At 42.8% G+C, this 13373-nt stretch overlaps 1 protein-coding gene across 6 annotated transcripts in view; it reads right to left on the bottom strand.

Annotated features, from left to right (window-relative positions):
• The window catches only part of PAM (peptidylglycine alpha-amidating monooxygenase), a 145133-nt gene extending 131963 nt beyond the window's left edge, over positions 1-13170 (bottom strand). For all 6 annotated transcript variants that reach the window (XM_071581668.1, XM_071581669.1, XM_071581671.1 and 3 more), the window contains exon 1: positions 13036-13170. The gene's annotated coding sequence lies outside the window, so the exon portion shown is untranslated. The remainder of the gene's footprint in view (positions 1-13035) is intronic.
• Between the last annotated feature and the right edge of the window lie 203 nt (positions 13171-13373).

Genomic DNA, 13373 nt, shown 5'->3' with positions numbered 1-13373 from the left:
TCCAACAAGTTGATATGACTTTTGTATGTGGCCAAAAAACATTGCCAATTCTCTAACACATATAGCTAACTTTGATGCCTAACCAAAAATAGGAAGAAAAAAAAAGACAAGTATGCAATTTTGTTTTCAGCCTGATTAGATTCAAAAGCTTGCTAAAGGCAAGTGAAGGACTGAATTGATCACCAGTTCACCACACACCCCCATAATTTCCACTCACATGTACCATGACAGCAACAAAAGTACACAGATTGATCTAGTAATATAGACAACGTAGTATTGAATTGTCTATCTGCATCACAGTCACACATCCTTAGGAATAAAAAGTCAAGTATCACTAAGATACCAAGAGGACAATTAGAAGATCAACTTTCAAACCAGAGATGTCTTTTGAAGACCACATAAAAACTGTAATGGATTTCTAAAGGCAAGGATGAATATTATTTTTCTTTGTCACAAGCAAAAAAAGAAGATTTGCTACTTTTTACTTTGTTCAATTCCATTTGTTCTCAAGATGAAGCAGATCACATCAGATAAATTTAAAAAGAAGCAACGTACGCTTGATATCCTATGGGAGGAAAGAAGCCACTATCAAACTTTTCAGTACAGGCCACTGCTGCGAGACAATTTGCCAGTGTGTCCCATTCCAATCTGTGCTGCATACCAGTACCATGAAAGAGATACCCCTCCTGCTTGTCAGAGGGATATATTGTGAACACTCTGCAGATATATCCTCTGCAACATAAAACAGTTCCATAAAAGGAAGTGTTTCTAGTTTTATTAAATGTTTTTAGAAAAACCTTTCAAGACAAGAGGGGACAAATTTTCTTCTGGGGGTTCATTCTGTCACTGTGGGCAAAGTGGTTACTGTTCCTGCTAATTTGGAGCCTCCCTCACAATGGGTTGTATTCAAATGTTACAGGCTACACTGAGATCACTGAGAACACTACAACTGTCAGAGGCTGGAGTCATTTAGAAAGGCAGTTCCCCACTTCAGCAGCCCCATCTGGACAGTGAAAATGCCTGACAGCTCACAGAGACAGCTGGCTACTGACTGCTCAGCAAGGCTGTCCCACACAGAGATGCAGTGCCCCATTGTCATCACTGATCCAGCAAGCAGTATCCAAAGCCATGCCATCCTGGACAGGATCCAGCAAAGGCTTTCTTTGGCATTCCAGCTGCTAATGAACCACAGCAGCCATCCACACACCCATGCTGGATTCAGCAATACACCCTCACAGTACTGCCCCAGAGGTAACCACGCAGAACGACAATGTGCCATGGGCTGGCAGCCCAGCATTGGGAAGACTTCCAATCATGGAATCATAGAATCATAGAATTGACTGGGTTGGAAAAGACCTCCAAGATCATCAAGCCCAACCCTTGGTCCAACTCCAGTCCCTTTACCAGATCATGGCACTCAGTACCACGGCCAAGCTCAGTTTAAAAACCTCCAGGGATGGGGAATCCACCCCCTCTCTGGGCAGCCCATTCCAATGCCTGAGCACTCTCTCTGGAAAGAATTTTTTTCTGATCTCCAACTTCAATTTCCCCTGGCAGAGCTTGAGCCAGTGTCCCACACTGTAAAACAGAGAGATGGACAATGTTACCTGCACCACTGGTCCCACTGAACAAGAAGTGTGAGAAGCACTAATGCTACCAAGGCAAGGCAAAATCATGGCTGGAAAATGAACCCCAAGAAAATTCAAAGCACTGCCACAGAAGTAAAATCTGGAAGAATAATTAGGCAAGGACTTCACAGAATGATGCCTAAATCAGCCAAACAAATCATTCTTTCTATTGCAGAAACACAAAGTAGAAACACAGAAAATTATTGATCTTTGAGGGTTTCCCAGGTGGTTTATACCATCTTTGGCCCAGATATGAAGATCATAATAATAATAATAATAATAATAATAATAATAATAATAATAATAATAATAATAATAATAATAACAACAATAATAATAACAACAATAATAATAACAACAATAATAACAACAACAATAATAATAATAACAATAACAATGAAAAAAAGATCAGTTCTTTCCAGAAGAATAGAGTTGCCTCTGAATAAGCCAGGAAGTATTTTGAGCTTGAAGCCCTGGCATCAGAGGACCAAGTGGCTTATTGAAGTCTCTGGCAGCATGAGGATGGATGGCACATACTTCTGGTCTCAGAGTTTGCCCCACCATCATAAAAATACAACAGCTTTGGGCTGCTTATTCAGCCCGTCACTGAAACAGAGAGAATCCCCCAGGAGGCCAAGGTTAACTGGCAGCACAGCTCCCAGTTTGAGAGCAGGTGCCATGAAATGGCTCCAGTCAGTAAACCAGGAAGGCACAACAGACCAGCACCATCAAATGGACGTGGTACACCTCACACAGGTTAAACCGGGCCCCTTCCAAAGGGCCAGAGTTTGCAATAAATACTGGTGGTGACAGGTAGATGTACAACCACCTGACTGCATTTCCTACTTCTGCCAACAGAGGGTCACTATGAAAGGCCTCCATTTTTTATGGTTAGGTATTCCCACTTGCATTAAATCATGTAATTTCCAGGAGAAACAGTCCAGTTGCATGTTGGTGAAAACCAGGTAACATGAGTTTATAATATACCCCCATCAACGCTGTGGAGCCAATTTAGTGGAGGATACTAATGCCTTACCAAAAAAACAGTTGAGAATTCTTCTACCGACCCACCTTGGAACTAGCCAACAGAGCTGGCATGAGCATTAGTAAATCTGAATAGAAGGGTGTGAGTCCAAGGTTACAGCACTTACAGACTATTGTTAGGCCTTCAGCAGGTTTCTGTCTGAAACTCAAGGAAGTGTATCCTGGCACTGTAAGGACAACTTTGTTTATAGTGATCCCTGCCAAGATACTGGCCCAGGTGCTGGAAATTACATTCTTGATTTCAGGACACACAGCCAATATTACCTAATATGTCCTCCAACAAGTATTTTATAAAAGGTTATGCTCTCCATTCATCCAGTAGAAAGGGCACTCTCCCAGAAACACTAATCCACAGTGACCTGCAGGTGACAGTGATGCTCAAAGTCACACTTGCTCAGTGACCTTTTGGGCACAATGGACACTGATGGGAGCTAAAAGGCCAACTTTTAGTGCTGGTCAACATCCAAGGATGACAGCAAAGAGAGCCTTGAAAATGGGTGCTTGAGTGAAGATCTCCATGCTTGAATGACCCTGGCAGAGTTTGCTTTATCTGGCCCTTGCTATGTAGTGCCAACATTTTACAGAGAGAAATACAGATTGCTCTCATCAATAAAAGTTCCTCTATCTTTCTTTCATACAAACTACAATGTTAAAACATCTTTGGTATGACAGAGTTATTAAGACCCATTCCATTCCACAAAAGAAAGACCATAATAACTCACTCACTAGAAAGCTGAGAAACTTGTCACCTATGGAAGATATGTAAGATAATTGCCTTGCCTGAGTAAATTATAAGGGCACTTTCCTAAGGTAATTTCATATAAATCACTATATCTCATTTCATCTTATTAAATAATAACTTAAGCTCACTTTAAATTTCGAGATCATATCCTAAAGAAACATTTTCAGGCCTGCAAAGCTGTCATCAAAAACAGCTTCAAGCATTTCTAGGGTTGGATCCTTAAGACATAGCAGTAGGTGGACTCAGAACCAACAGATAAACTTTCTCCTTCCCTGTGAATCTCCACAGGAGCCATTTAACACACCAGTTTTGTGAATTGTTATTTTAACTAAACAGACTTCATCACCCAACGTGTGCATTTTACACAGTCTCTCAAAACATTCTCACAGATAAACTGGTGAAAATACAGTCTAGAAACACAGGCAGGTGGACTGTCTGACCTGCCAGGCTCAAAGGGCTGTACCGATGGCACAACATCCAGCTGGAGGCCAGACACTAGGGATGTATCCCTGTTCAGCACCTCCATTAATGATGTGGAGGGCAGGGCAAAGTCCACTCTCAGTAAGTTTGCAGATGACACCAGAGTAGAAGTGTCCAACACTGAAGGGAAGTGCTGGCCAGGTGGGGGCTGGTCTCTTCTCCCAGGCACTTGGCAAGAGGACAAGGGGGCAGGGCTCAAGCTCTGCCAGGGGAAATTGAAGTTGGAGGTCAGAAAAAAATTCTTTCCAGAGAGAGTAATCAGGCATTGGAATGGGCTGCCCAGAGAGGGGGTGGATTCCCCATCCCTGGAGGTTTTGAAACTGAGATTGGCCATGGCACTGAGTGCCATGATCTGGTAAAGGGACTGGAGTTGGACCAAGGGTTGAACTTGATGATCTCGGAGGTCTTTTCCAACCCAATCCATTCAATGATTCTATGAACACAGTAGAGGGTTATGCTGACAGTCAGAGGGACCTCAACAGGCTGGAAAATGGGATCAATATAAGCCTCAGAAAGTTCAGCCAAGGGAACCACAAAGTTCTGCCTCTGGAAGGGATAACCCCACGCACTAGTATGGTGTGGGGGCTGACCAGGTGCAAAGCAGATCCGCAGTAACTGCCCCAGTGAACAAGGTAAACAGGACCCAGCAGTGTGGCCTCAGAGCAAATACATCAGCAGGGTGAGAAGGGTGACCCTTCAGCTTCCAGCCAGTACTGATGAGGATGTATCTGGAGTGCCGTGTCCAACGCAGCAGACACAGACACACCAGTGCAAGACCAGATACCGGATGCAAAGACGATTGAGGGACTACAGTATCTGCTGTACGAGGTGGGACTGTTTGTAGCCCAAAGAGAAGGCCTGCTGGGGGTGGGGTGAAAACTTATCAATACATGTAACTCTGAGATCAGCTCAATTGGTTAAAACTTAGTTGTCATAATGCCAAGGTCATGGGTTCAATCCCCAGTGTGGGCCATTGACTTAAGAGTTGGACTCAGTGATCCTTGTGGGTCTCTTCCAACTCAGAATAGTCTGTAAGGACTTCTGTAAGGACTCATCAAGCATGGGGTGAAAGTGTGCCAGACTTTTCTCAGTAGTGCCCACCGACTAGAAAAGAGTTAACGGGGTAAATTGAATCAGAAGTTCTACCTGAACAAAAGAATACCTTTGCTTATTGTAAGAGTTGTCAAATACGGGAAAAGGCTGCCCAGAGCAGCTGTGGAGTCTCCATCCATAGAGATTACTCAAAATCTGACTGAACACAGTCCTGCACAACCTGGTACAGCTCACCCTATTTAACTGGGGGGTGGAGTTATCCCTAAAGGCTCCTTCCCACCTCCACCATTCTGGGATCTTATGTTACTCTCACAAGGAGAAAGCTGGGTGAGACTGTTAAAAAAAAAAAAAGAAAAAAAAGATGATTAGTAAGCACATTTTTTGCGTCAAAAAGAAACAAAACTAGAAATCACTGTTTAATGAACATTCTTGTAACTGTCATATGTAATAAAGGCTACATTATATAGGAACAGTTTTATAAGAATAGCGAGGTTCCCTCAAATCAGGTACCACGGAAAGGCCTCCAGAAAGGACTACTCTAAATTAATGTACTCAAAATTGTGATCAAAATACATTAACACTGTTTCAATACAAACATCAGTAAACAAACAGAAAATAAAAAGTATTTCAAGTCAGGATAAAAAGGATGCATTAAAATCCATCATAAATCCTTAATCTCTTCCATAATGAGATTGGGATTCTTAGTATCATAAAATCCAGTCTTTAATTTGAGGTCAGGGTACAACATGCTTGCAAAAGGAATTTAAACCAACCGAATATAACTGATCTGAATAAAAATAATCCATGGAAAACTAAAGAATATAGCATAGAAGTCTGCAACAGAGCAGAGATTAAAAGTGATTGCTAGCTTTTTTTTTTCTTCCCTCTTTAAATGGACTGCTGAAAGCAGGCAAGCCTGACTTGATCAGTTTTCAAGTTCCTTTTCTTCACTCCTGCTTTAGGGCACATGAACAAGGTTCATGGAGAACTCCATTAAAGGAAACTGACTTGTAAAGCAAAATAATCACTGCCACTCCAGAACAGTCCCAAAGCAATAAGCACTGTTGATGTTATTGATAAAACACTGGACTACAACCACCTTCAGTACCTGAACAGATGTAAAGGTGCAGCTTCACACAGAGTTAACTCTACTGGGAAAGGGTACAGGGAGGAATCATAAATGACAGATGTGTATCTGCTTGTAAAAGAAAAAGCTATGGCTTCTTGAAAAGATGAGGATGAAGAAGGTGAGCACAATTGCATACCAATTATCCAGGATTATGAATGCACATTAATGAACCTCACAGAAAAAAGCATGCAACTATTCTCAATATTATTAATGTAATTCTTTAAAACCTGTTAAAGACATCAGAAGTAATAAATTTACTGCAGCACAGGGTAGTTGTATGACTCATTCCACTCTTGTCTTTCCTGTCTCCTTCCCTCTTCAACCTCACTTCACATTAGCCTGATCTTCAACCTTACAGTCTTTCATTTCAGTTTTTTTTAGTCAATAGTTCATATAAACCCTTCACCTGTTACAGTTTTCTTCCCTTGATCCAGATCCTTGTCAGCCCATCTCCAGACTTCACAGAATTCCTCCCTCTCCTGGCTGCACATCCCTATCAGATCATGGTCCCAGCAGCACCTACAGACACCACATTTCTGCACACTGCCCTCCTTCAGAGGACTGACCCTCAACACTTCTCCTCTCCAAATCAGTTCGCCTGCTTCTCCTTGTGCTCTCTTCTAATCTCAGCTTGCAGTCCCCTTATTCTCTTCACAGCAAAGCAAAACCTCAACCTTGACAGGGAAGCACTCACCACTAATATTTAATAACTTGTCAATGTTACAGGCTATAGACCTAACTTTTTGTGGGAAGTATCAGCCTTCTAAGTGTATGAGGCCAATCATCATTCTGTAGTTTAGGAATTTACCTTGGACCTACTACTACTGAACATCTACATACCAGTACATTAATTCATTTTAGCTTCACTGGAGGGGTTTTAATAAAACTGAACCAAAGAGAAAGGGAAACGGAATAGATTCTGAAGTAGAAACAGAGAGAAATTGAAAACAGAAAGGCAGAATAAATAAAATATGAATTTACTTACATTATCTTGGAAAACTATTCCATCTTTGATAAAACAGAAGAGCATTCACCCAGACAAAAAAAGGTGCAGTAAAGCTGTTCAAGAGTGGGGAGAATTCAGTATTTTTTTGGCGATACTACAACATGGGAGATTATTAAAGGTGAGGAAATTGGATTAGAAGATGTGGAAAAAAACAATAAAACTCAGAATGAATGGTTAAACAAAGACAACTGCATGTAGCATTGAAACAAGAGTTAGTGACAATTTCATTACCTAAGAGTGTTTCATAAACACAGCCTTAGTATTTGCACATCTTGCCCTGATGTGGCTTCATTTCCCTCCCTCAGGTCCCATCACTGGTTACCAGAGAGAGATCAGCACCATTCCCTCCACTGCCTCCCTTAAGGAAGCTGCAGTCTGCACTGGGGTCATCCTCAGCCCTCTCTATGAGCCCAACAAGCTCTTAATTTTCCCCAAATGTAATGAAAAAAGACAACCTGGACTGCTGAGCCCAACAACGTAACTCTGAAAGTAAACATGACCATTGTCTTTAAGTAAATAGAAGTATATACAGGGAAAGAATTAAGAACTCAGCTACTGAGTAATACAAAACAAGAAAAAATTACTATATGAAGGCTGTGAATAATTTAGGTTGGAAATTAGACTGACTTTTTTGAAACAAGCCAGAAAGGTTTTACTGTGGATCATAATTTTTAAGATGAGCAATTGTTTTATTGTATGGGCCAAAGGACACCACTTACAGGCCTACAACAAAAAGCAAATGTACAGATAAGTGAAAAAATGTGTATGTGGGTGGAAGGGATAAAAGCAGAACAAATCTATAGTTTTATAGTGGTACTCTAGGGTTAATCTAGTTCTGTGCCTAAAAAAACTTCAATAATTAAAAAAAATAAAAATAACAAAAAGAAAGGTTTCACAAACCCTAAGTTCAGTGTAAACATTTCCCCATAATCCCTTTTTGTTCCCAAGCATGAAAGACTAATAATCCCTTTTTTGTTCAAGTGTGAAGACTCAAGGCATACACTAACACAGGAGATTCTGATAACAAGGCCACTTGCAACATCCAGTGCCAGTGTCAGAAGAAAACTTTTTTTCTTCAACTTATTTAAGTTGAAGAAAACCATTAACCCCACACTGGAGATTATGACAGAGAGATGATTTTACAGCAAACAATAAACTTTTGAGATACCTTTCTTTTGCAGAGATTTATATAGTAAATATCCCAGGCACTCAGCAATAGGACAAGGGGGCACGGGCTCAAGCTCTGCCAGGGGAAATTGAAGTTGGAGAGCAGAAAAAAATTCTTTCCAGAGAGAGTGCTCAGGGATTGGAATGGGCTGCCCAGAGAGGGGGTGGATTCCCCACCCCTGGAGGTTTTTAACCTGAGATTGGCCGTGGCACTGAATGCCATGATCTGGTAAAGGAACTGGAGTTGGACCAAGGGTTGGACTTGATGATCTTTGAGGTCTTTTCCAGCCCAATCCATTCCGTGATTCTGTGATTGTATTTGTACACTAGGACTATGGAAGCACAACAGCACAGAGTAAAACACTAGCACAGCACTAAGGAGATCAAGTGGAATCATAAAATCCAAAAGAAAGAATACTGGTAACAGAATGGAGCTGGCAGGCAGTGGCTGAGTATGAGACCATATCACATACACAGATCAGATAATGTGATATGACTCAACATCACCTTCGGCACTCTCTGTCAAAAGGGAAGATAAATGCAGCAAAGATCATGGAACATCGTTACCAGTCCAGAATGACCCAAAAAACATGGTGGGAACCTGATAGCCAGCATCCCTTCCTCCCCTTGTCACTGCAAGTAATCACACTGATGAGATACCCTTCCTCTTACATGTAGGACTGCAAAATCACGAGAATGAGAGAAATCTTGAGATGACAAATACAAGTTAATGAAAATTATTTTGTTCAAAACAGAAGCAATGTTTCTGTCTATCCAGTGATCCATGTGAGCTGCTATACTTTAAAACTCTTCCATTTCATCTGATTATGTACCCTGTCTGGCTGTTGCAGAGCCTTGGTATCTTAAACCAGAGCATTTGCCAAGTGGCATCTGTTGCACAAAATGCAGGAAATTCATCACTGAAGCAGGAACAGCCTAGATTATCACTTATTGCCTTTCAGTTTCAGTAAAATACACCTTTTTTGCATAAAATGATGGGTTCCTCTGAATATTTTCGTTAACAACAATAAAATACGTTGATGGGTAGAGGGAAAACAGGAAAATCCCTTATTGTAAAAAGCAGGGTAAGTGCTCACAGGGCTTGGAGTGCTGTTACAACACAGCTCTTCCAACTAATGACCGTTAAGTGTCTTCCTTAGAAACACGCTGTCTGACCTCAGCCTATTAAATAAATCAGAAAAGCTGCTTTCTTTTGGCATCTCTTCACGTGCAATCTACATGTATCCTCTCAGAGGCTACATTAAATTCCATTCACATTCTCACATGGAGATGAAAGAGTCTCCATGCAACTTATGTTTCTCAACAACAATAAACAAACATTTCAGATGTATACTTTAAAAACAGCAAGTTTCAAAAAACAGCACTAACCATCAGTTTTGCTACCCATTCACACTACACTGCTTTTGTCAGTACTTATTCTTTGCTCACATGGTCCCAAGTTATACCTCAAAATCTTACTTGATTTTAGTCTGTGCTTCCAGAATTCTACCATAACCTTAACATACAAAGCACTTCACACTTTTAAAAGTAAATCTACAAAATCTCACTGAAATATTTTTGGACTCAAATTATAAAGTAACCTATAAAAATTAACATATATTGAACTAAAATATTTTTCAAGTAAAACTTTTACATCTTTCTACAAGAACAGGTTGAAACATTATTTCAAAATGGTTTTAGTTGCTTCAACACCCCTAAGGAGTATAAAAGTAATTCCCTGTCCTCCTTACCTTGGCCAGTTGGAAGAAAATGAAGTTGAGTACAGGTAAGGTTGACATAACATTAAAAAGAGTCCTTCACTTATCACAGAGAAATGAAAGGGCTTATTCATTAAGGAGTATGTTATAAATCCTCCCTGTCTTTCAGTAACCCGATGCATTTCTATTTTATATGTTCTGACTGCCTTACAAAGCAGGAAAAGAAACAAAAAAGAGAAAAAGAGGTGGGAAAGGTGAAAAAGCAGGGAGAAGAGGCAAAAAAGAGAGGAAGGGGAAGAGAGAAAAGCAGAAAGCGAAAAAGAGGGAGCAGAAGGTGGGGGGAGAGAAAAATGAGAGAAGGGGGGAAAGGAGAAAAAGGGAGAGGAAAAAAGGGGGATAAAAAGGCGAGGAATAAAGGACAAACAAAAAAAGAGCAGTATCAAGTAGAGAGGAAAGAAAGCTACCATGCACTATCCTACAAATATTCCATGTCTCAATGGTTGCACCTCCTTCCAAATTAGTTTTATGAAGTCAGAAAATACTTAGATGTGCCTTGAAAAAAACCATCCTGTATTTATTTGATTGATCCAAAGATGGATCACGTAGCAAGACGAAAACAGACTTACAGGCACCAATTAGAGAATGCCCAATGTTTCTTTCTGCCACTTTAGCATTAGACTGAGCTACGATGCCTTAAGTGAAGATCTTTTCAAACATTATTCACAATGCTTTGACTATACACACTGTCACTTTAGACCAGACTGGTAAACTATTCTGGCAACAGTTTGCTCAGACCAGCTGGCACCAGATACTGTTCTCAAGACACAAGACAATTAAATATGGTACAGGTGACCAGCACCACACAGAGTCCGGCAGACATGGTATAACCTACTCCATAAAGTATTTAATCTTAATTGTTATAAATTATTTTAAAGTATAAACCAGCTTGTTTGGCTTCATTTGTGATATTTTTCAAATATTTGTTTATAGCTGTAATTTTGGATAGTACTATTATAAGCATCCCAGGAGATTTATTCATCTCTAATATCACAAGCAACAGTCAGAACCAATTAAGCATTAAATGGAAAGCTGGCTTGTTATAAAATTCCTTTTAAGTAATCTTCATTTCATCATACACACCAGCATTTTTGAGTATGTAACATGGATACTTCTGTCAATCTGCAAAATGAGAACTTCAGAACAAATCACAACCTCTTGGCTCCCTTTGAGCCACGACTACACGTAAAATCCAAGCAATATCCTAAGAATAAGTTTGTCTTCAATACGTGTGCATTTTACACCACAGTTCCCTCAGATTCACATGTAGGGAATCAAGAAGAAACATCCTCTGTAACTGAACATTTTGTGGTATTGGCCACATGCAGGGAAATAACTTCCACAACAGCAAATTCCATCGTACCTCGGTTGATTTGACACGCAGCAGCCCTGAGGTTCTCTCACTTGACAATGAAGCAGATAAAGCAACAAAATGGTGGATTTGTATTTTGGATCAGATCCCTGATACTACTTGGAGCCTGCCTGCATACACACTTGTCTCCATTTGTCAAAGGAAGTGCTATGTGTTCTGTATCTGCTTTTGGCTGCTTGATGTCTCTTCTTACCTCCTACATCTTCTATTTTCACCTGTAGCAAAGGTGGGATCACCACACCAAACAACTAGCTGAGTACATAGGAGTAAATTCAAGCCCTTTTCCACTTTTTCTGCATGCACTAAGTTGGCAAACATGTATCAATCTTCCAGTAAAGTTATTTCTAAAAAGTAGCTCCTGATTTCAGATCTACAGTACAAGGCAGACTCGTGATTTCGGATCTGCAGCAAAAAAACCAGAAATATAAACAGGAGTCTCAACACACAAGTCATTAAAAAAATTACGTTCACTTCAAATTTTGGGATTGAACTGTAAATTTCTGGAAGCTAGATTTATTACTGATGTTTTTAACGTGAAGAAGAGAAACAGAGAAGGAATACTCCAAATCAAAAAGGAAACAAAAGGCCTTATTCATATCAAGTAACATCTCAAAAAAAGACTTCAGCTATTAAAAATGCCTGTCGTCTTGTAAGAAGACTTCCATTTCCATGCCAAACACTTTAACAAGTAGCTTAAAAACTCTAATTAATCCCAGTGATTTTTTTTCTTTTCCACTCTAAACTGTAAGAACACTCATGTGCAAGCAGCCAGAAAACAGCCCATGCTAAAAGCCACCAACCTGTCAATGCTGCAGCTCCGTGTTTGTGTTCAGGAGCCATCCCGAGAACCGCCCGTGGCTCCAGAAGGGCTTTGGGACATCCCTTTGGGAAACACCAATTCCCACGGCACATCCACGCTCGGACAAGCGGGTACTTACCAGGCACGGTCAAACACGAGTGCAAGCCAAATAAGAAACGATAATAAAGGAACGATACGCGAAACGTGTATCTTTTGAAACTAATGCAGAGGACGAGTTTTAGAGGAAAAGAATGAGGAGCGACGGCGTGAGAAAGAACCCCAAACAAACACAAAAAAAGGCCACTCCCAGGCATTGCTGGGTACGCACCGGAGCGACTCGGCACAGCTGGAAGTGGAAACTCACAGAATGTCAACACTTGACCCAGGGATGGACAGACAAAGGTGGGGGAATGACAGCCCATCCAGCTTCCCGGGATGCGCTTCCAGCCGGACCCGGCGTAGCTCCGCGGGAAACTTGGGCAGGGCGGCGGGAGAGGCTGCGCCTCGCTCGGGACACAAAGCCCCGGGCGGGCCGAGCGGGGGCTCCGCCGGGTCGGGATGGGAGGGCCGGGAGGGAATGGGATGGGATGGGAGGGAATGGGATGGGAGGGCCGGGAAGGACGGGACGGGCAGGATGGAGCTCCCAGAGCGCCGCAGCCCAGCCCCGGCCCCGGCAGCCGCACGGCCGTGGCGGTGCCCGGGAAGCAGCCCGGGAAGCAGCCCGGGGCTCCCGCGGGAGCCGCACGTGGTGCCCGGGCAGCGCCGGCACCGCCGCGGGGACTCGGAACTGCCCCCGCGCCCTTCCCGCAGCGCCCGCACCGCGGCGCGGTGCGAACTCACCGGAGGGAGCCGAGCCGCGCCGCCGACTCCCGGCCGAGCTGTCCCAGCGCTGCCGGCGGCGACAGCGACAGCAGCACGACAGCGACAGCGGTACCGACAGCGACACGGGGACCGTGGCCGCGACCCCTTCCTGCCCCGCCTCGCCCCGCCCCCGCCCCGCCCCGCCCCCGCCCCGCCCCGCCCCCGCCCCGCCCCGCGGGGACGCGGCGCCGCTCACGTCGGCCGCGTGCGGGCCCGGCCGCGCCGCTGGGGGGCGCTGTGCGCGCCGCGCCCTCCGGGGCTCGGGGAGAGGGTCGGGAGAGGAAGAGAGAAGAGTCGGCAGCGGAGGGGAAAGGGAT

Source organism: Pithys albifrons, chromosome Z (assembly GCF_047495875.1).
Source record: "Pithys albifrons albifrons isolate INPA30051 chromosome Z, PitAlb_v1, whole genome shotgun sequence".
Lineage (NCBI taxonomy): Eukaryota > Metazoa > Chordata > Aves > Passeriformes > Thamnophilidae > Pithys > Pithys albifrons.
The sequence above is the reverse complement of the archived record's forward strand: the minus strand, read 5'-3'. Positions and strand labels throughout refer to the sequence as shown.